General features: G+C 36.9%; 1 protein-coding gene across 21 annotated transcripts in view; it reads left to right on the forward strand.

Moving 5' to 3' along the window:
- Window positions 1-23,170, forward strand: part of SOX6 (SRY-box transcription factor 6) — a 705,024-nt gene that overhangs the window by 168,100 nt on the left and 513,754 nt on the right. The window lies entirely within an intron of this gene.

The following is a 23,170-nucleotide window of genomic DNA, read 5'->3' on the forward strand; positions in this document are numbered from 1 at the left end:
TGCTGTTTTGGTTACTGTAGCCTTGTAGTATAGTTTGAAGTCAGGTAACGTGGTGCCTCCAGCTTTGTTCTTTTTGCTTAGGATTGTCTTGGTTGTATGGGCTTTTCTTTGATTTCATATGAAATTTAAGTAGTTTTTTCTAATTCTGTGAAGAAAGTCAATGGCAGCTTGATAGGAATAGCATTGAATCTATAAATTACTTTGGGCACTATGGCCATTTTTACCATATTGATTCTTTCTATCCATGAGCATGGAATGTTTTTCCATTTTGTTGTGTCCTTTCTTATTTCCTTGAGCAGTGGTTTGCAGTTCTCCTTGAAAAGTTCCTTCACGTCCCTTGTAAGTTGTATTTCAAGGTATTTTATTCTCTTCGTAGCAATTGTGAATGGGAATTCACTCATGATTTGGCTCTCTGTTAGTCTGTTATTGGTGTATAGGGATGCTTGTGATTTTTGCACGTTGACTGTATCCCAAGACTCTGCTGAAGTTGCTTATCAGCTTAAGGAGATTTTAGGCTGAGACGATGGGGTTTTCTAAATATACAATCATGGCATCTACAACCAGAGAAAATTTGACTTCCTCTCTTCCTGTTGGAATAACCTTTATTTTTCTCTCTCTTGCCTGATTACCCTGACCAGAACTTGCAATACTATGTTGAATAGGAGTGGTGAGAGAGGGCATCCTTGTCTTGTGCCAGTTTTCAAAGGGAATGTTTCCACCTTTTGACCATTCATTATGATGTTGGCTGTCGGTTTGTCATAAATAGCTTTTATTATTTTGAGATATGTTCCATCAATATCTATTTTATTGAGAATTTTTAACATGAAGGGTTTTAAATTTTATCGAAGGCCTTTTCTGCATCTATTGAGATAATCATGTGTTTTTTATCTTTGGTTCTGTTTATTTGATGAATTATGTTTATTGATTTGCATATGTTGAACCAGCCTTGCATCCCAGGGTGGAAGCGAAGTTGATTGTGATGGATAAGCTTTTTTATGTGCTGCTGGATTCAGTTTGCCAGTATTTTATTGAGGATTTTTGCATTGATGTTCCTCAGGGATATTGACCTGAAATTTTCTTCTTTTGTTGTGTCTCTGCCAGGTTTTGGTATCAGGATGATGCTGACCTCATAAAATGAGTTACGGAGGAGTCCCTGTTTTTCTTTTGTTTGGAATAGTTTCAGAAGGAATGGTATCAGCTCCTCTTTGTACCTCTGGTAGAATTCGGCTATGAATCCAACTGGTCCTGGGTATTTTTTGGTTGGAAGGCTATTAATTACTGCCTACATTTCAGAATTTGCTATTGGTCTATTCAGATATTTGACTTCTTCATGGTTTTGTCTTGGGAGGGTGTATGTGTCCAGGAGTTTATCCATTTCTTCTAGATTTTCCAGTTTATTTGCATAGAGTTATTTATAGTATTCTCTGATTGTAGTTTGTATTTCTGAGGGATCAGTGGAGATATTGCCTTTACCATTTTTTATTGTGTCTACTTGATTCTTCTCTCTTCTCTTTATTAGTCTGGCTAGTGGTCTATTTTGGTAATCTTTTCTAAAAACACCTCCTGGATTCATTGATATTTTGAAGGATCTTATGTGTCTCTATCTCCTTGTTCTTCTCTGATCTCAGTTTTTTCTTGTCTTATGCTAGCTTTTGAGTTTGTTTGCTCTTCCTTCTCTGTTTCTTTTAATTGTGATGTTAGGGTGTAGATTTTAGATCTTTCCCACTTTATCCTGTGGGCATTTAGTGCCATAAATTTCCCTCTAAAGACTTCTTTAGCTGTGTCCCAGAGATTCTGGTACATTGTATCTTTGTTTTCATTGATTTCAAATAAATTATTTATTTCTGCCTTAATTTTATTATTTACCCAGTAATCATTCAGAAGTAGGTGGTTCAGTTTCAATGTAGTTGTGCAGTTTTGAGAGAGTTTCTTAATACTGAGTTCTAAGTTGATTGCACTGTGGTCTGAGAGACAGTTTGTTGTAATTTCTGTTCTTTTGCATTTGCTGAGGAGTGTTTTACTACCTATTATGTGGTCAATTTTAGAATAAGTGTGATGTGGTGCTGAGAAGAATGTATATTCTGTTGATTTGGGGTGGAGAGTTCTGTAGATGTCTATTAGGTCTGCTTGGTCCAGAGCTGAATTCAAGTCCAACAACTTCAAGCAGTTGTTAACCTTCTGTCTCATTGATCTGTCTAATATTGACAGTGGACTGTTAAAGTCTCCCATTATTATTGTGTGGGAGTCTAGATCTCTTTTTAGGTCTCTAAGGACTTGCTGTATGAATCTGGGTGCTCCTGTATTGGGTGCATATATATCTAGAATAGTTAGTTCTTCTTAGTGAATTGATTCCTTTACCATTATGTAGTGCTTCTTTGTCTCTTTTGATCTTTGTTGGTTTAAAGTCTGTTTTATCAGAGACTAGGATTGCATTCCTTGCTTTCTTTGCTTTCCATTTTTCTTGGTAAATATTTCTCCATCCCTTTATTTTGAGCCTATGTGTGTCTTTGCATGTGAGATGGGTCTCCTGAGTACAGCACACTGATGGGTCTTGACTCTTTATCCAATTTGCCAGTCTGTGTCTTTTAATTGGGGGGCATTTAGCCCATTTACATTTACGGTTAATACTGTAATGTGTGAATTTGATCCTGTCATTATGATGCTAGCTGGTTATTTTGCCCATAAGTCGATTCAGTTTCTTCATAGTATCAATGGTCTCTACAATTTGGTATGTTTTTGCAGTGACTGGTACCAATTTTTTCTTTCCATATATAGTGCTTCCTTCAGGAGCTCTTGTAAGGTAGGCCTGGTGGTGACAAAATCTCAGCATTTGCTTGTCTGTAAAAGATTTTATTTCTCCTTTGCTTATGAAGCTTAGTTTGGCTGGATATCAAATTCTGGTTTGAAAATTCTTTTCTTTAAGAATGTTGAATATTGGCCCCCACTCTCTTCTGGCTTATAGGGTTTTTGCAGAGAGATCCACTGTTAGTCTGATGGGCTTCCCTTTGTGGGAAACCTGTCCTTTCTCTCTGGTTGCTCTGAACATGTTTTCCTTCATTTCAACCTTGGTGAATCTGGCAATTATGTGCCTTGGGGTTGCTCCTCTTGAGGATTATCTTCATGGTGTTCTCTGTGTTTCCTGAATTTGAATGTTGGCCTGTCTTGCTAGATTGAGGAAGGTCTCCTGGATTATATCCTGAAGAGTGTCTTCCAACTTGGTTCCATTCTCCCCAATACTTTCACGTACACCAATCAAATGTAGGTTTGGTCTTTTCACATAGTGCTGTATTTCTTGGAGGCTTTGTTCATTCCTTTTCATTTTCTTTCTCTAATCTTGTCTTCATGCTTGATTTCATTAAGTTGATCTTCAATCTCTGATATCCTTTCTTCTGCTTGATGGATTTAGCTATTGACACTTGTGAATCCTTCATGAAGTTCTTGTGCTCTGCTTTTTAGCTCCATTAGGTCATTTGTGTTCTTCTCCAAACTGGTTATTCTAGTTAGCAGTTCCTCTAACCTTTTTTCAAGGCTCTTAGCTTCCTTTCATTGGGTTAAAACATGCTCCTTTAGCTTGGAGGAGTTTGTTATTACCCACCTTCTGAAGCCTACTTCTGTCAAATCATCAAACTCATTCTCTGTCCAGTTTTGTTCCCTTGCAGGAGAGGAGTTGTGATCCTTCGGAGGAAAAGATGCATTCTGGTTTTTGGAATTTTCAGCCTCTTGGGGCTGGTTTTTCCTCATCTTCATGGATTTATCTACCTTTGGTCTTTGATGTTGGTGACTTCAGATGGGGTTTTTGTGTGGATGTCCTTTTTGTTGATGCTGACGCTATTCTTTTCTGTTTGTTAGTTTTCTTTCTAACAGTCAGTCCCTTCTGCTGCAGGTCTGCTGGAGTGAACCCCACCAAGCTCAAGCGTTACAGGTCAAATTTAGACTGCTGTTCTGGCAGTGAGAATTTCAAGCCAGTGGATCTTAGCTGGCTGGGTTCCATGCAAATGGGATCCACTGAGCTAGACCACGTGGCTCCCTGGCTTCAGACTGCTTTCCAGGGGAGTGAATGGTTCTGTCTTGCTGGCATTCCAGGTGCCACTGGGGTATGAAAAAAAAAAATTCTGCAGCTAGCTCAGTGTCCGCCCAAACGGCCACCCAGTTTTGTGTTTGAAACCCAGGGCCCTATTGGTGTAGGCACCTGAGGATATCTACTGGTCTGCAGGTTGTGAAGACCATGGAAAAAGCGTAGTATCTGGGCCAGAATGCACTGTTTCTTATAGCACAGTCCCTCACAACTTCCCCTGGATAGGGGAGGGAGTTCCCCGACCCCTTGCACTTTCTGGGTGAGGTGATGCCCCACCCTCCTTCAGCTCACTCTCCATGTGCTGCACCCTCTAACCATTCCTAATGAGATGAGATGGGTACTTCAACTGGAAATGCAGAAATCACTCACCTTCATCATTGATCTCGCTGGGAGCTGTAGACTGGAGCTCTTCCTATTCAGCCATCTTGCCAGCCACTCTGGAGAAATTATTCTTAAACTATGCATCTGACAAAGGTCTAATATCCAGAATCTGTAAGGAACTTAAATCAACATGTAAAAAACAACCCCATTAAAAAATGGACATAAAACAAGAACAGACACTTCTCAAAAGAAGACATACATGCAGCCAACTAATATAGAAAAAATTTTCCAAATCACTAATCATGAGCAAAATATAAATCAAAACCACAATGAGATACTATCTCACACCAGTCAGAATGGCTACTATTAAAATGTAAAAACTAATAGATGCTAATGGGGCTATGGAGAAAAGAAGATGCTTATACACTGTTGGTGGGAATGTAAAATTATTTTAGTCACTGTGGAAAATAGTTTTGAGATTTCTCAAAGAACATAAAACAGAACTACCAGTTGATCCAGCACTCCCGTTGCTGGGTATATGCTCAAAGGAAAAGAAATCTTTCTGGGAAAAAGTCACATGCACTCATGTGTTCATCACAGATGTATTCACAATAGCAAAGACATGGATTTAACCTGAATGCCCATCAACAGTGAACTGGAAAGAGAAAATGTGGTACAGATACACCATGGAATATTATGCAGCCACAAAAAAGAAAGAAATCCTGTTCTTTGCAGCAATGTAGATGCAGCTGAAGGCCATTAAGTGAATCAACACAGAAACAGAAAACCAAATACTGCATCTTCTAATTTATTAGTGGGAACTAAACACTGAGTATACATGGTCATAAATATGGGAACAATAGATACTGGGGATTACTAGAAGGAAGAGAGAGGGAGAACAAAGTTTGAAAAACTACGTCCTGGGTACTATGCTATCTGCGTGACAGGATGATTCATATACCAAAACTTAGCAACACCCAATTTACCCATGTAATAATCCTCCACATATACTCCCTGAGCAAAAAACAGAAAACAACAACAACAAAAAACCTGAAAATAAAAGAAAACATGAAAGATAAAATACATTAAATTTAAGAAATACTTAAAAATTGGTAGTAACAAGACAACCTAATTTTAAAGAAATGAAGAAAATATTTCATCAAACACTTTGCCAGTGAATATATACAAATATAAAATAAGACATAAAAAGATGCTCAATATCATTAATAATCACATAGATGCAAATTAAAATCACAATGGAATATCAGTACATATCCATTTAAATGACTAAAATTAAAATGACTAAAATAAGAAGTGTTGGAAATGAAGAGGAAAAACTGAGACTCTTACACAAAGCTGGTATTGGTCATGTAAAAGTGTATCATCTCTTGGAAAAAACAGGGTTTTTCTTAATTGTACACATAAAATATAACAATAATTCTAGAATTAACTATATACCCTGGAATAGCAAAAACTATGCTCATACAAAAACCTGTATACATTTGGTAGTTGTATCAGTTTCCTAAGGCTGCATGGTAAATCAAAAACTTGATGTTTTAAAACAACAGACATTTATTATATTACATTCTAACCTTGAAATCAAGGTGTCAGCAAAGCTGAAGGCTCTAGGGAATAATCCTTCCCTGCTTCTTTCTAGCTTCTGGTGGTTGTCAGCAATCCCTGACTTTCCTTTGGTTTCAGCTGCATCTTTCCAATTTTTGCCTTTGCTTTCACACAGCCATCTTCCCTCTGAGTATGTGTGTCAGTGTTTCTGCCTCTCCTCCTTTTATAAGGACACCAGTCACATTGGATTTAGGGCCATCCTAACCCAGTATGACCCCCTATTAACTTATCACATCCATAAAGACTTTATTTCCAAATAAGTCACATTCTGAAGTTCTAGATGGGCGTGAGATTTTGTGGGACACTATTTGACACACTACAGTTTACCATCTGTCCCCCAGATTGTCATTCATCCCACATGCAAGATATATTCAACCCAGTCCTATGTCCTCCAAAGTATGGATCCATTCTAGTATTAATGGTAAGTTCCAAATTTCATTTAAATATTAACTCAAAAAGTTTTGATGTAATCACCTCAATTATCAGAATCAGAAATGAGTGAAACTCAGGATATGGTCCATTATTTGGCAAAATTGCTCTTCATTTACAGACCTTAAAACTAGAAAACAAGTATCTGCTTCCAAAATACAATGGTAGGGAAGGCATAGGATAGACACTGACATCGTGAAAAGGAGAAGATGGAAGGAATAAAGGGTCATTTGTCCCAAGCAAGTTCAAAACTCAGCAAAGCAAATTCTTTTAGGCCTCAAGGCCTGAGAACAACTTTCTGTGGCCCATCCTCTGCCCTTGAGAGCCACACTTTCTCTTTGATCTGATAGTTACTTTGCATACTGTGACTGAGTGAATGTGTGTACTTCCACATATGCATGTGCCAGGTCTGAATTTTTCACTCTGATGCAACTTGGGTGACCAAAACTGTGATTTTATTGTTTTGTAACTGAACCAACTAGGTTTAACTCTTCCTTTTGGTAAATAGCAAATTTTTTGGTATATTTACATCCAGGTAAATTGAGTCATTTGCAGACATTTCTTTGTCTTCTTTAAGAAAATAGTCTAATTGAGGGATTTCCCCTTTGTTTTTACTTTCCTTACTTTCTGCCTGTCTCCAGTGAGTGATCTAAATGCTGGGTTGGGTAGAGGCAGTGGGTGTATGCATTGTCCTAGCATTAACTAGATCAAGGTATCTGGCCCATCATTGTCCTTTGTTCTCTGTGGGTGTTTTCAGCATGAGTCTTAGGGCATTTGGCTGCATACACCTACACCTGCTGAGGTATCTTTTTTTCACCATGGTCATTGGTCAACAGGCCCATATTCTGCCTCTTCAGCCTTTGTGCTTCTCCCTGGGACATAGGAAATAAACATTTTATACAACCCTGTGAGGACTTAAATTTTGCTGGTGCTCTTAGGCCCGTCTGCCTAGGTATTCCACTCAGATTTTTTTTTTTTTTTAATTTTATTGTGCACAACCATACCAGACAGTTAACTTCTCTACAGGGCTTTTAATCTGGGAAGTAAGGCAAGAAATACCTTTCTTATGGTGCCCTCCAAAACTTATCTGGGAATTCCATCATCTCCTTCTGCTAGGATATCTGGTCTACACTTCAAAGTTGAAGGCCGTGAATTATTTCTCCATAATCTGTATGTCATTTACTATATTACTCCATTTTCTGTTTACATGATAAAAATACTCCTCTAATGATGAAATTATTTTATTTCCTCATTCCACGTAAAGAAAACTGTTATAATCGTCATGATTTTTCTCAATGTTATCATTTTTAGTTTAAACTTTCTGCCTTTGAATTTGAATTCAAGAAAAGTCCTTTGTCTCTCAACATCTTAGCCTTGTGAAAACCTTTGCTTTCAAGGTTGTTGCGTCTCGAATGAATTTTAAAGCCTGTTTTGGAACTTAATGCTAACATTTTGACTCTGTGTTCTAAACAATATACGCCCTCCCTCAGAGGGCAGTGAAAAACCACTTTTCACTTTCCGCCTAAATGGTGTTAAAAGGGTAGTACAAAGAAGCATTGGTGTATCTGGAATGTGAGAAAGCCTGCTTGGTAACATTTAAAAATCTTCATTCTTATTTAATAATATCCCTTTCTTTTGTTATTACTTCCATCCATATGTGCATCTGTCTATGGACATCTACGTTTATACATACACACAAACACATATGCATATGCACATATTCACAGGTACACACATATCATGTAGAATATTATATTTTTGTGTATTCTCTTTATCATTTTCATGTTAGAAGATATTATCTATGTCATGTTTTTTCCCTGATGGCTAAATGCTCAGGCATCTTCATAGCTATCCTTCATTAATTTGCTTGACATGTTATTGGGCTCTCTCTGGATGCCAGAATTGTAGCAGACACTGGAGAAGACATAATCTCTCCTCACAAAAGAACCATAGGATAGAGGGAAGGAGTGATTGGCAAGCATTTTAGTCAAGGTTCCACATAGAAAACACTATACACACACACACACATGTATATGCATTTATGTATGTGTATCTATACATGCATATGTTTATATACATATATACACATATAGACATGTATATATGTATGTCTTCATACATACATACATCCTTCATTATACAGATAAATATATCTCTCATACATAGATGTGTGTATATATACCTACACACATGTGTATATATGTATGTGTATATACACATATATATTCCTCTGTATATACGGGAATTGGCTTACACATTTGTAGGCGTACGTTAGTCTGAAATCTACAGGGTAGGCTAGCATGTTGGAGACCCAGGACGGAGACCCAGGAAAGAGTTGACGCTGTGACTCAGGTTAAAAGGCAGTCTATGGCTCAAGCCTGTAATCCCAGCACTTTGGGAGGCCGAGACGGGCGGATCACGAGGTCAGGAGATCGAGACCATCCTGGCTAACACTGTGAAACCCCGTCTCTACTAAAAAATACAAAAAACTAGCCGGGCGAGGTGGTGGGCGCCTGTAGTCCCAGCTACTCGGGAGGCTGAGGCAGGAGAATGGCGTAAACCTGGGAGGCGGAGCTTGCAGTGAGCTGAGATCCGGCCACTGCACTCCAGCCTGGGGAACAGAGCGAGACTCCGTCTCAAAAAAAAAAAAAAAAAAAAAAAAAAAAAAAAAAAAGGCAGTCTAGAGGTAGAATTTCTTCTTCCTTAGGGACCTCAGTCTTTTTCTCTTAAAGCCTTCAACTGGTTTAATGGTGCCTACCCACATTATTAGAGATAATTTACTCAAAGTCTACTAATTTAAATGTTATTCAAGTCTAAAAAAATAACCCTCGCAGCAACATCTAGACTGATGTTTGACCAAAAACTGGGTACTGCAGCCTAGCCAAGTTGACACATAAAATTAGCCATCAGAGAAAGTAAACAAAAAATTGAAGTGTGATAACTGATAAATTCTTAGAGAGTTGTGAATATATTTTTTTGACGGGAAGGGTCTTCTCTTAAAAGGTGGAAACTTCATGATATGCAGCTTAGTCCATTCAGGCTGCTCTAAAAAATGCCATAAATTTCCTGGCTTGCAAATGGCTGAAACTTAATCTCTTATAGTTCTAGAGGCTAAGCAATCCAAGATCAAGGCACCAGCAGATTCAGTGTCTGGTGAGGGTCTGTTTTTGCTTCATAGATGTCACCTTCTTACCGCATCCTCACATGGTGAAATAGCTCTCTGAGATCTCTTTTAAAAGGGCATTACTCTTATTAATGAGGGCAGAGCTCTTGTGACCTAATCATCTCTCAAAGGCTCCATTCTCTAATACTATTACACTGGGAATATCTGGTTCAACATATGAATTTTGAGAGCCTACAAACATTCAGAACATAGAAGCATGCTCTTATATCAATGCCAGAAATTAGGAAAAGAAATCCTTAAGCATTTATATCCTATTACATTTGTATTCTTAATTTTTTTGTTTTCCTTTTTGAAATATTTTTAAATACCACCAGATATAACTGAAAAAATACGACAGTGGCAGAGTAAGGTAAAATATTTAAATCAAGACAATAAGCATTTTATTGTTTATTAATCAAAGTTGCACCGAGCTTATCAAAGATTTAAAGAGAAAACAAGTGAATGAAAAATGTACTGCTAACAATGAAATGTTTTTAGTCCTGAAATCTTAAATGGTATTTAGTCAGGTATTCCATTTCCCCTTGTGGCTGGCTAGATATTTGAGACAAATAAAATTCTGGGTCTGGACTGGTACCAGACCATGGCCTGTTAAGAACCAGGCTGCACACCAGGAGGTGAGCGGCAAGTGAGTGAGCACCACTGCCTGAGATCTACCTCCTGTCAGATCAGTGGGGTATTAGATTCTCATAGGAGCACGAACCCTATTGTGAACTGCGCATGCGAGAGATCTAGATTGCATAGTGCATATGAGAATCTAATGCCTAATGATCTCAGGTGGGACAATTTCATCCCAAGACCATCCCGCACGAAAGTCCGTCAAAAAATTGTCTTCAACGAAACCAGTCCCTGGTGCCAAAAAGACTGGGGACTGCTGATGTATAGAAAACATTTTCTTCAAAACTCCAAAATGCTATTACAAGCAAAGTTTAAGGTTTAAAGTTTTCCACATGACACAGATTACCTAATGCAAGGAGTAAGTTACTTACACGACATCCCTAAGTCACAGATTAAAGTGGATTATTTTACCGGAGTTCCAAACTTTGACGGGCCTAGGGCTTTTTTCTATGGCTGGAAAAAGCACAGCACAGCTACATACACTGTCTTCACTGCATCTCAGATACCAAATATCTCAATGGTAAAAGTAGTTCTGTTTCAGTCAGGGACCATTCAAGTCATAAACCATACTGTTTTAACACATAAATTTAATATAAAAATTGTTATTGCTAACTAGGTAGAGAGAACAGAAAAAGCAAAAGGGACATAAATATCACAATGGTAGGTGGTAGGACAAAAATATCTACCAGTCCTATTCCTGAATGAAAAATGAATGAGAATGGAATCTTAGAGACTTGAAAAAGAGGAATCACAAAGGTGTGATGAAGACCTTTGGGAAGGAGTAATGTATGGCTGTTGCTGTTATCTCTGAGGAGAGTAGTTCTGATGGTATAGAAAATCCGCAATGTCGACCAAACAGCTGCTATCACCAGGGTCAAGAAAAAAGCTGATGCTGTGATTACACCAATAGGAACAGGAAGAAACAAGTCTGCTTTTCCTATCTATCTCTCTCTGGCATGTCCTATTGGCAGAGCCAGTTGACAAAGAGGAATTGTGTGTTGCAGAGTCTAAGCTACAGAGTGTAGACATACCTCTCCAGTCTTTCACCCTTTCGTGGACAAACCTTAGTTTGGTAGTTTCACACTTTTGGTAGGAATATAAAGTAGTACAGTCATTCCAGAAAAAGTATGAAGGTTCCTACTATATGTTCCAGCAATCTCACTATTGAGTATTTATCCAAAGGAAATGAAGCCAGTATATTGAAGAGATATCTACACTCCTGTATTTAGTGCATTGTTTTTCACAATAGCCATGATATGAAATCAACCTAAGTGTCCACTAACAGATGAATGGATAAAGAAAATGTGATGTATATATACAATGAAATACTATTCCACCATAAAAAACAAAATATCCTGTTACTTGTGACAATATGGATGAACCTCAATGATATTATGCTAGGCTCAGGAAGACAAATGCCTCACGATCTCACTCAAGTGTGGAATCTAAAAATGTTGATCTCATAGAAGGAGAAAGAAGAACGGTGGTCACCAGGAGTAGAGGTGATGGTGATGAAGGGGGTTGAGAAGATGTTACTCAAAGACTACAAAATTTCAATTTGCTAGGAGGAATAATTTCAAGAGATCTGAGGTAGAACATGGTGTCTAAGAGAATAGATTTGAAGTTTTAAGTGTTCTAATTGCATGAAATAATGCATATGTTAATTAGCTTACTTTAGCCATAACACAATGTAATATATATTTCAGAAAACTATATATTTCAAATATCATGTTTTACTTGATAAATACATATAATTTTATCTATAAAGTTAAAAAGATGAAATACATTATATATATATATATATATATAAAATCAGGAGGAATGATAAATACAGTTAAAGTATTCTAAGTCCTTTGCATTTTCGTGGGTAAAAATAAAGATATCAATTAATATTAGATTTTCATAAATTAAAAATGCATTTTAAAAAGTAACCATGGAAATATTAGAAATAGAACACATACCCTCTAAATTGGTAGAAGGGAAATAATTGGAATTGCCAAAAGTAATCAATTTAATAGAAGAAAATATGAGAGAGAAAAGGGGACATAGAGTTGGCATGACAAACAGAAAGCACATAATAAGATCCTGGGTTTAAATCCACATATATAAGTAATTTCATTTAATATAAATGAAGAAAGCGATCTAATTTAAAGGAAAACATTGCCAGGTTGGATAAAACAATGACAAAATTCAGCTACATGTTGTTCACAAGAGCCACATCTAAAATATAAGGATATAGAAGTTTTGAAAGAAAGGATACAAAAGATTTGCCAAGAAATCCTGACAAAAGATGGCACAACTACTGATTTGTTCAGACTGCAGAAGAATCTATGTGCCCAGTCCTAGATGTGAAAAAAGACTTTCAAATGTGATACATAGGAAACTTTTACTTGATCTTGCCTGGGCTGCAACCTGGGGTTCTGCCAACTTGCGCTTCCAGCAACACAAGGCCAAGTCACGGTCTCTGACTTCTGCTTATCACCACTTTGTATAGCCTGAGGAAGAATTGATATGAATCTGGACTTTTGATACTAAATCAAGACATACATTCACATGAGTAAAGATAGAAAATCTTACTTCAACCTGGGCAACCTTTCCATTTCCTGAATCCCGAAGACAGCACTTCTATTTTTAAAAGAATAATCAGAGGAAGCAGAAATTATCTACAGTTGAAAGCTCTGAAAATAAAGTAAATTTTGGGAAGGTAAATGGTTTATTCACAAAGCTAGTTTTATTTTTCTGTCATTTTATCCTCAATTTCTTTGTTTTCTGCTTAACAATTTGGAGGCCATTAAATCCAGAAAATAAAATAACTTCGATTATAATGTTGACAGTTTCTTTTTTCAAGTTCTTTCCTATTCTTTATAACCTAGAAAAGATAGACATTAGATTTATCCAGTTTCAACATATTATATCTCTTTTGAATTTGAAAGTAATAAAAAGCATTCAGATATTAATTAAAATTGCTGTCTGAATAAGCTACTCCTAAGTTGTATGAATTTCATTATCTGTCAGTTCTCAAACATGTAAAATGAGCAAGGGAAACATTTTTCCAACAATACTTCAAAATTTCTGAAAAAATTAGATTGTCTATTATCATACAGACACAGAGGAGATATAAGGGGAAAGTAGACTTTACTCTTTCTTTTTTTACTTCTATTTTTCTATTTTATGTTGAAAATATCCCCAGACACCTACTGTTACTCTTTCTGTCACTATAAACTTGCTTCAATTATCTAGATTTTTATTATTTTTCTTTTGAGATGGGGTCTTACTGTGTTGCCCAGGCTTGACTTGAACTCCTGGGCATAAGTGATCTTCTCACCTCAGCTTCCTGAGTAGCGGGGACTACAGGCATGCACCACAACGTCTATCTCTAGACTTTTTTAAAAAATGGAATCTTATAGTGTGAACTTGTCTTTGGCTTCTTTCATTAAGGATATTTTGAGATTCATCTATGTTATATGTACCAATATTCCCTATTATTTTGTTATTCAAAATGTCGTATACATGGTATCATGCAGTAAAAAAATAAAAAAGAAAGAATATGTACCATATATTTTAAGTTATATAGTAATCGAAAAGTGGAGAAAAACTGGTCCTAATGGTATGATTTTGTTGTTAATAATTCTATAAGCCAATGGTTATATTCTTTCCAGTGTGGTAGGGGCAAAGTTATATTAGCATACATGTAGATAGCAAAGAGAGTCTACTCATAAATATTTCTTTCTGAAATATAAATAGGGTCATATGTCTACCTGCTTGAAATTTTCAACAGCACAACAATGAATAGAGAGAGAGAGAGAGAAAAAAAAAAAACTTTTTACAGGTGGAAGGTATCCAAGTTACCGTGAGTTACCAGCAGTGTATCCATACAGGTCTGTAGCAACTTCAATGCTTAAGTCCTCAGAATAAAGAATTCAACTGAGGGCCATAAGGCTGAAGAGACTGAGGCGAGTTTCAGAGCAAGAGTGGAAGTTTATTTTTTATTTTTTATTTTTTTTAATTTCAGTAGTTTTTTTTTTAAATTATACTTTAAGTTCTAGGGTACATGTGCATAACGTGCAGGTTTGTTACATATGTATACTTGTGCCATGTTGGTGTGCTGCACCCATCAACTCGTCAGCACCCATCAATTCGTCATTTATATCAGGTATAACTCCCAATGCAATCCCTCCCCCCTCCCCCCTCCCCATGATAGGCCCTGATGTGTGATGTTCCCCTTCCCGAGTCCAAGTGATGTCATTGTTCAGTTCCCACCTACGAGTGAGAACATGCGGTGTTTGGTTTTCTGTTCTTGTGATAGTTTGCTAAGAATGATGGTTTCCAGCTGCATCCATGTCCCTACAAACGACGCAAACTCATCCTTTTTTATGGCTGCATAATATTCCATGGTGTATATGTGCCACATTTTCTTAATCCAGTCTGTCACAGATGGACATTTGGGTTGATTCCAAGACTTTGCTATTGTGAATAGTGCCGCAATAAACATACGTGTGCATGTGTCTTTATAGCAGCTGGGAAAATTGGCTAGCCATAAGTAGAAAGCTGAAACTGGATCCTTTCCTTACTCCTTATACGAAAATTAATTCAAGATGGATTAGAGACTTAAATGTTAAACCTAATACCATAAAAACCCTAGAAGAAAACCTAGGTGGTACCATTCAGGACATAGGCATGGGCAAGGACTTCATGTCTAAAACACCAAAAGCAACGGCAGCAAAAACCAAAATTGACAAATGGGAAGTTTATTTTTAAAAGGCTTTAGAGCAGGAAAGAAAGGAAAAGTTGCTTGAAGAGACACAAGTGGGCACCTGAATGTCAAAGACAGAGTTTAACTCTGATCCTAGGACTTTATAGACTCTCCTCTTTCCCATGATTCTCCCTTAGACTGGGTTTCCTGCATGTGCAATGTTCTCCTTACCCTTGGAAACTGAGCACATGCATAGTGTCTACGAAATTGTACACATGCCCATCTGAAGCTTTTTCTAGCGGATGTCCCTGGAAGTCACACTTCACTACTTTTTCTCTTAGAGCACATGCCCAGGAAGTTTCTTCTCCCTGGCCTCTGCATTCAGTTAACACTTGAATGTCAATAGCTGTGGATCATCAAGAGAGTGTCTCTCCTGAGTGCCCTGGTGCCAGCTGCCAAGTTATCATTGTTAGAAAGGCAGTGTCATACTTGCGGAACCACGCTCATGCCTATCTTACTACCTGTAACAAATTCATGAACATAAAATACCTGAACAATTGGCCTCTTCTTACCCCTTCAGGCCTGGTTTCCATCCCTATTTTTAAGAACCACATTATGGTCTGTACCTGTTTTGCTTGCAGGGCCCTCTATTTGGAATGTTTGTTCCTTTACCCATTTTCTTTGCTGTAGAATCTTTTAGGGGCTGCTGGTCTCAGTTGTACTGTGAACTTTTATTTTTCCTCTTCTCTTCATAATTGTTCCTTCATTGTGGTTGTGTTAGTCAAGCCTTTTATTGTGTTGCTTTTTAAATTACAGGGGAAAGAAAATGTCGACAGGAATTATATTTATTATTTAACAAATTCTAACAACTTCCCTTAAATAAATATTACTCATGTTTTATACATCAAGTACATAAGAGTTATAAAAATGTAAGAAATTTGCTGGTGATCTTTTATGATTGAAAGGTGATTGAAATTGGGGAGAAATTGAAATATGTACAATTTCAAATAGTAGCTTTTACAGGTAGTAATTTTAATGAGCCATCTGAATTTCTGTTGTTTATTTCACTTACATAATGAATACATTTTGTATCCTTGTGGAAATTCGGATCAATCTGACTCCAGAAAGCTTTGCCAGAGTTCATATTATGAGCCTGGAGGCTTCTAGAGAATTTCAAATAAGTTAAGATGACATTCACTATGAAGTAGAGAAAAATTCCACATTTGGGAACTAGTATCTCAACTTTACCACCATTGACCTTGGACAAATAACTTCATTGCATCATTTGTAAAATGAATAGATTTGACCTGATTAGTGTCATTCTTTTTTTAAAGTCTCTTTTTGTTTTGCTAAATACAAAACTTTCCTTGTCATTCTTGGGGATGCTCTGATTGCTCTTAGGCCAACCTCACTCCTCTGTTACTGATGAGTAAATCACCTCTGAAGCTGTATTGGACACTGGGCTAAGCCCACTTTCATTTTATTGGCTCTATAAATACATAAAAAATCAGGCTATGAAAAAAGTAAACACAATTCGGTTTCCAAGGCTGAGACATGTAGTCATATGTTTTGGTTGGGGAAATAGGGTTTGTATACCTATTATTTATATTCAATCTGAATATTATGAAGAGTCTTTTGGGATTTCTTAGTAAATGAGGCCCTGTGTGATGGTTTCCCAACTGAGACAAGCACGGTCCTGAATGCAGACACCGGCTGTGTGCTTGACTCTTAAGCAGCTTTGTTGGTCTTGCAGAGGTTCCACACTGCTCATCATGTATCCTCCATTCAACTGATCAGCAGAATAGACTTCTTGGCTTTTGTACAAAACGCTGAAAGATTGAATCCTCATATCAGTACTTTCTGGTTGCTTGGAAACAATTCTTCTTTGGTCACTGTGAAGGAATTTAGGTCAGCAGTGAATTAATCCCTTACAGATTAGAGAAATATTGCCTATCATAAATTCTAAATTGGCCTGTTGAAGATGGGAACTGTAACACTGATTCCACGTTTTTTAATGAATGTGGAACAAATTGAAAGGCAACATTCCAAATAAATTCTCTGAAAATGAACAATGTTATTTTACATCAAGAAATCCCTGTTTTTATCAAGAAAGATCCAGTGATTCTTATGACCCACAACCAAATAGGATTTTTTACCACTTCACATTAGTAGCATATAGCAATGAGGAGACAGAGAGAATAAAATGAAATGCGTCCCTGGGAGGTACCCTAATTCTAAGAGAATGCAGATGGTATTTTATATGCTTCAGTCTGATAAGAACCACAGAAATAACCATTTGAGAAACCTCACAGTAATTTATTTCAAGTGATGAATTTTGGAAGGAGATAAGGAGGAAGAAGATTCCCAAGCTCTTTTCATATTGTACCCAGGCATTAAGATAGTACAGTATGTTGATAAAGAACTGTGCCTGTTCCAGGGTGAAATCAATTGGGCATGTTCGAGGTTAAGATCACTCTCTCCCTCTTTTCAGGAGGTAGATAACCAAGACAGGGAAAGTAGAGAAAAATACGCAGATAAAATGCCCTAGTTCATCTTCCTTGACCCAAAAAATAAAGGCATGCCCACACACACATCACACACACACACACACACATCTCTGTCAGGTGTTTTAAGCTGTTGCTTTAAAGTTTAGGTCTAAGCATAGTGGGGTATCTAATCCCAGTTAGGGTCTTAGCTATTGTGTCTTCAGGGTATTAAAGCCACTTTCATACTATATTTTATTTCAGCTGGAGTTTTTAAAAATTTAGATAGAATTTAGCTTTATTGAGGGTAGATCTTAAATACTCTTTAACCTGAGTTCTATTAGCTTGGGTTAATCGTATGATCGTAGTGGCTGGCACAAAATTAACCAAACCTAAATATTAGTATAGCTTAGTTAAACTTTCGTTTATTGCTAAAGATTTATCACTGCTGTTTCCCATGGGAGTGTGGTTGAACAAAGTGTTTTGAGCTGCATTTGTGCTTGCTTGATGCTTGCTCCTTTTCATTCGGTTAATCTAGAGGGCATTTTTATGGGGACGGGGGTACTTGCATGTATAATCTCACTAAGAGTCAATAGAAAGGCCAGGACCAAACTTGTTTGTTTATGGGGTTGTGCAGACCCATCTAGACATTTTCAGTGTCTTGCTTTGAATAATTGACTACACCCCCAACTGTTATGGGCCTGGAGCAAGGAGGGTAGTACTCCCGAGTAGGATGATGATTTCACAGAGGTTGGTAGATTAACGGACTAAAACTTGGCAGGGAATATCCATGTTGATGAGGATTATCTTGGCTATAATGTGCTATCTCCAATTAACGATTTTATATACTATGTGATACTAAGGACTTTTAGTACAAGTTAATATCCATGTTAGCTAGGTTTGTTATGTGGGTGATCATCATGAATGTATTATAGTTGATCAAGAGATTTTCAGTATATGCTTATATGAACGTGGATTAAGTTTTTAATGTACTTTTATATGTAAATGTACTATGTACGATCAAGCAATTACAATACAATATTCACAGGGACTAGCAGTAATGCACGAAGTACATAAAAGCACTAATGTATTAGTGCTAGTTGGTTAATACTGACATGGTAAAGTGTGTGCCGAAGAAAGTACAGGGAATAGTTTAATCAGAATTTCAGCTTTGGGTGTTGATGGTTTAATCAGGAATGCTTTTTCCCTTTGTCTTGGGAAGGGATTCTTCATTTCCAGTTTACAAGACCAGGGTATTGAATTATACTACAAGGGCAGTTTCATTAAGTAGGGCAGTAAGTGGTATTGGGTGAGGATGGTAGAGAAGTTCATAATGAATGTTGTCTGTCAAATGATAATAAAAGGTTATTCGATGGGCTATCCTCCAATTCATGTGAGTGTAACAGGTCAGTCACTAAGATCTAGAATAGGCATTGAATTAATGGACAGAATATTGTGCTTTGTTGTTGAGACATGTAGAGTACAGAGATAACTGTTAAGATGAGAATGGAAGATATAAGGGTTAGCACACCTCCTAGTTTTTAGGGATGGATCGTAAGATTGCATATGCAAACAAAAAGTATCACTTTGGCTTAATGTGGGGTGGGGTATTGAGAGGGCTGGCTAAACTAATTATCCGGGTCACTCAGGAGATCAGGCGAAAATAGTACTAAAATTATTAAGAGGAAGAGGAGAAAAATTAAGCCTAGAATATCTTTGCTTGTATAATAGGGGTGGAAAGTGATTTTGTCAGGGTCTGATGAGATCCGTGAAGGATTGTTAGATCCTGTTTCATGTAAGAATAAAAGCTGAATAGTTGCTGGAGCTGTGATGATGAAGGGTAAAATGAAATGGAAGGTGAAAAATCATGTAAGGGTGACTTTGTCAACTGAGAATACAACTCAAATTCATTGTACTAGGTCAGTTCCAATACATGGGATGGCTGATAGTAGGTTTGTAAGTACTGTAGCACCTCAGAATGATATTTGGCCTCATGGGAGTGTGTAGCCTATGAATGCGGTTCCTGTATTTGTGAGTAGGAGGATAATGCCTATGTTTCAGGTTTCTAGGAATATAAATGACCTGTAGTATAAGCCTTGGCAGACATGTAGGAAGAGGTAGAGGAAGAATATTGAAGCACCGTTAGCATGAAAATAGTGGACTATTCAGTCATAATTTACATCTCGGATAACATGAGCGACTGAAGAGAAGGCAGTTGAGGTGTTTGATGTATAGTGTATGGCCGGAATAGTCCTGTAATAATTAGGAGAATTAAGCAAGCATCAAGAAATGATCCAAAGCTTCATCATGTAGAGATGTTAGATGGTGTGGGAAGATCAATAAATGAGTAGCTGATCATTTTTATTAGCAGATGCGGTTTGCATATTTTGGTCATTAGTGTTCTTATAGTTGAAGTACAATGATGGTTTTTCATACCATTACTCATGGTTATAGTCCATGTAGGAACAATGGCATATGCTTTACTTTTATGAAGTCTTCCTTTGATTATAAGGTTTGTGGGTTTTTCTTCAAAACCTTCTCCTATTTATGGGAATCTAGGGTTAATTATTAGTGGTGCTGCAGGTTGTGGTATTGTGTTACATTTTGGTGGGGCTTTTGTGGGGCTAACAGTTTTTAAATTTATTTGGGTGGTATAATGGTTGTTTTTGGTTATACTGTGGCAATGGCTATTAAGGACTATGCTGAAATGTGAGGATTAAGTGTTGACATTTGAGGGGCTTTATTATTAGGATTATTAATAGAGCTGGTGTTAATCTGATGAATAATTGAATATGATGGGGTGGTAATACATATGATCTATAGAATCTCTCTCTCTCTCTCTTCATTGCTATATACTACTAATACAAGGTGGTAAAAAACTCTCTCTATATATATTATTCTCCTTTTGCCACTGTAAAAGAGTTTGGTCTAGATATATGTGTGTGTGTGTGTGTGTGTGTGTGGAGAGAGAGAGAGAGATCCTATATCCTATAGGTTTTATTTTTCTGAAGAACCCTTAATAAAACATAAAATATTCTGTAGTTAAATATCCAGGGGGCTTATAACAATGTAGATATGGGGGACTCACTTTATTTCTGGGATGGAAGCTAAGAATCTATATTTTTACCAGGTACCCCTCCCAAATGATTCTAACACATACAAAGTTTGAAGACCACTGTGCTAAAACAATAACAGCATTGTGCGGAGCTCATTCTATATGAATCAAGTATTAGGTTTATTTTCCTTTATAAGCTTATGCCATCCTTAGATTAATTTTATGAGGCAGGCAATGTTAATAGACCTTTAAATCACCTGAAGATATTTAGGTAGATAAGCTAACACCTTCAACCTAATTAGGATTTTCCAACTGTTCAAATCAAGACCTTCTACGTAACTACTAAATGTCAGAGCTTCCTGGAACTTCTATAAGGCATACAAATTGGTAGTCTTGTGGAAATCTCACAAGACCTTGCTCAAAACTTTTAAACTTTTACCTAGTCGGAGCTGGTTCCACTCCAGAAAGACTCCTGAAGGATTTAAACCTTATTGCTCAATGTAAATGATACTTTTCTTTCTTTTCTTTTTTCTTTTTTTTTTTTTTTTTTTTTGATGGGGGGACGGAGTCTCGCTCTGTCGCCCAGGCTGGAGTGCGGTGGCCGGATCTCAGCTCACTGCAAGCTCCGCCTCCCGGGTTTAGGCCATTCTCCTGCCTCAGGCTCCCAAGTAGCTGGGACTACAGGAGCCTGCCACCTCGCCCGGCTAGTTTTTTGTATTTTTTTAGTAAAGACGGGGTTTCACCGTGTTAGCCAGTATCGTCTCAATCTCCTGACCTCGTGTTCCGCTCGTCTCGGCCTCTCAAAGTGCTGGGATTACAGGTTTGAGCCACCGCGCCCGGCCGTAAATGATACTTTTCAATGTATTTATTGTACCATTTTTTTCTTGCAGTTAGAAGAATCCCAATGGATCAACTGAAACAATCCTATAGTTTTATAGATTAAGGAAAGACTTAGAAAGGTTTAAACTCATTTAAATCATTTAAACAGTATTATTTGTTTAAAATATTGATAAAATGATACTAACTTAATTTTTTCCTTGAAACAGTTTAACATACATTCTTATGAACTTGCTTCCTGCATTGAAGCTGCCTTATCTGAAAGCTTGGTAGTGTGTCATTTTCTATTTATGAACCTTAATAAATGGTGTAAAACCTAGGATAAATAAAGACTTTACAAGTTAGTTCACATATTTCTCAATAGGAAAAACTTCACTGATTATTATTATTTTTATGCAGAAATAGAGACCAGTCTGCTTAGGGACACTTTAAATGTTCTGTCTGCATCAACTCTGAAAAATTCCAGTAGTATCTTTTAATGGCTGTGATAATCACAGTGTTTCATCTCATTCCACACAAGAGGAAATTATTATGAAGTAATTGATCATCTCAAATGCAGTCAAGGCAAAAAGATTAACTATTAATCAAGAATCTTAGTGATTAGATGGGCTCAAAGGAACAGAGTGATTGCAACATCCATTTGAAGTGTGAGAATTGATTCTAGAAAAATCAGAGCACCCCAGGATTGGTTCTAAAAGCGTCCTTTGGGCACAGTTGGCCTTGTTTAAAACTAGGAAAGATACAAAATCTTTTATCCCAGACTATTTCTCAAGCTTTGCATTTGTCAGAATCACCTGAAGGTCTTGTTAAAATACAGATAGCTGGGAGCTCCATTTCAGAGTTTTTTACTCAGTAGATCTGGGATAAGGCTTGATAATTTACTTTTGTAATAAATTCCTAGCTGGTGATGCTGCTACTAGCTTGGGAACCACAGTTTGAGAACTACTGCCCTAGTAAACACGCTACCCTAAAAGAAAAGCAAAACAATTCATAATTTTTATATTCCTCAAACTGATATGCCATATTTTAAAACAAATGAATGAACACGATGACAATAATTAACACTATTGAGATTTACTTGGCACTTATTCTTGGTCCTGTGCAATAGGTCATTTAATTATCTCAAGAATCCTCCTAGGTAAGTATTTTTATTTCCTCCATTTCAAAGGTGAGAAAACTGAACAGAAGAGTGGTTAAGTAAATACCCTGAAGTTACATGAATCATCAAAGACAGAGCTAAAATTTGGATCCAGGCACTCTGACTCCACAGCATAGGCTTGACACATGATCTATACATACACTTCTCAAATAGAAATTTTTAATCGTGTCAATAAAACAAGCATTAGGGTCAGATATACTTGAATGAAACCTAAACTTCACAACATTTTAACAAACTATAAGTGACACACATACTGTTTTTTATTTTTAATTTGTATTTTCTTTATCAGTCAAATGGGGCTAATAACACTTATTTTTGTAGGAATGTTAAAAAATAAAATCAAATAATGTATATAAACAGTTAGATAAAGGTATAGCATGTATGAGTGGTCTACAAATTGGAACCATTATTTGCTCATATCAACCGTAACTCTAGACACATCGAGAATTAACTTCCCAATTTATGATTTACTATTCATACATCCATTCAATTTTCACATGTTAAATAATTATTATCAAACATTGATATTTTTCAAGAGATAAAGGAAAACATTATAAATGTATAAACTAGTAGCATTCTATAACACTAGCGATGAACTGGATTCAAATGAAGACCAGACAACTGATAGGTAGACTGTTTGCCAGTTCAGGTTTGAGGATTTCTATTGGAGTTCTATTCATTTTGCCTACCCATTTC

This window comes from Piliocolobus tephrosceles, chromosome 13 (assembly GCF_002776525.5).
Source record: "Piliocolobus tephrosceles isolate RC106 chromosome 13, ASM277652v3, whole genome shotgun sequence".
In the NCBI taxonomy this organism is placed as follows: Eukaryota; Metazoa; Chordata; class Mammalia; order Primates; family Cercopithecidae; genus Piliocolobus; species Piliocolobus tephrosceles.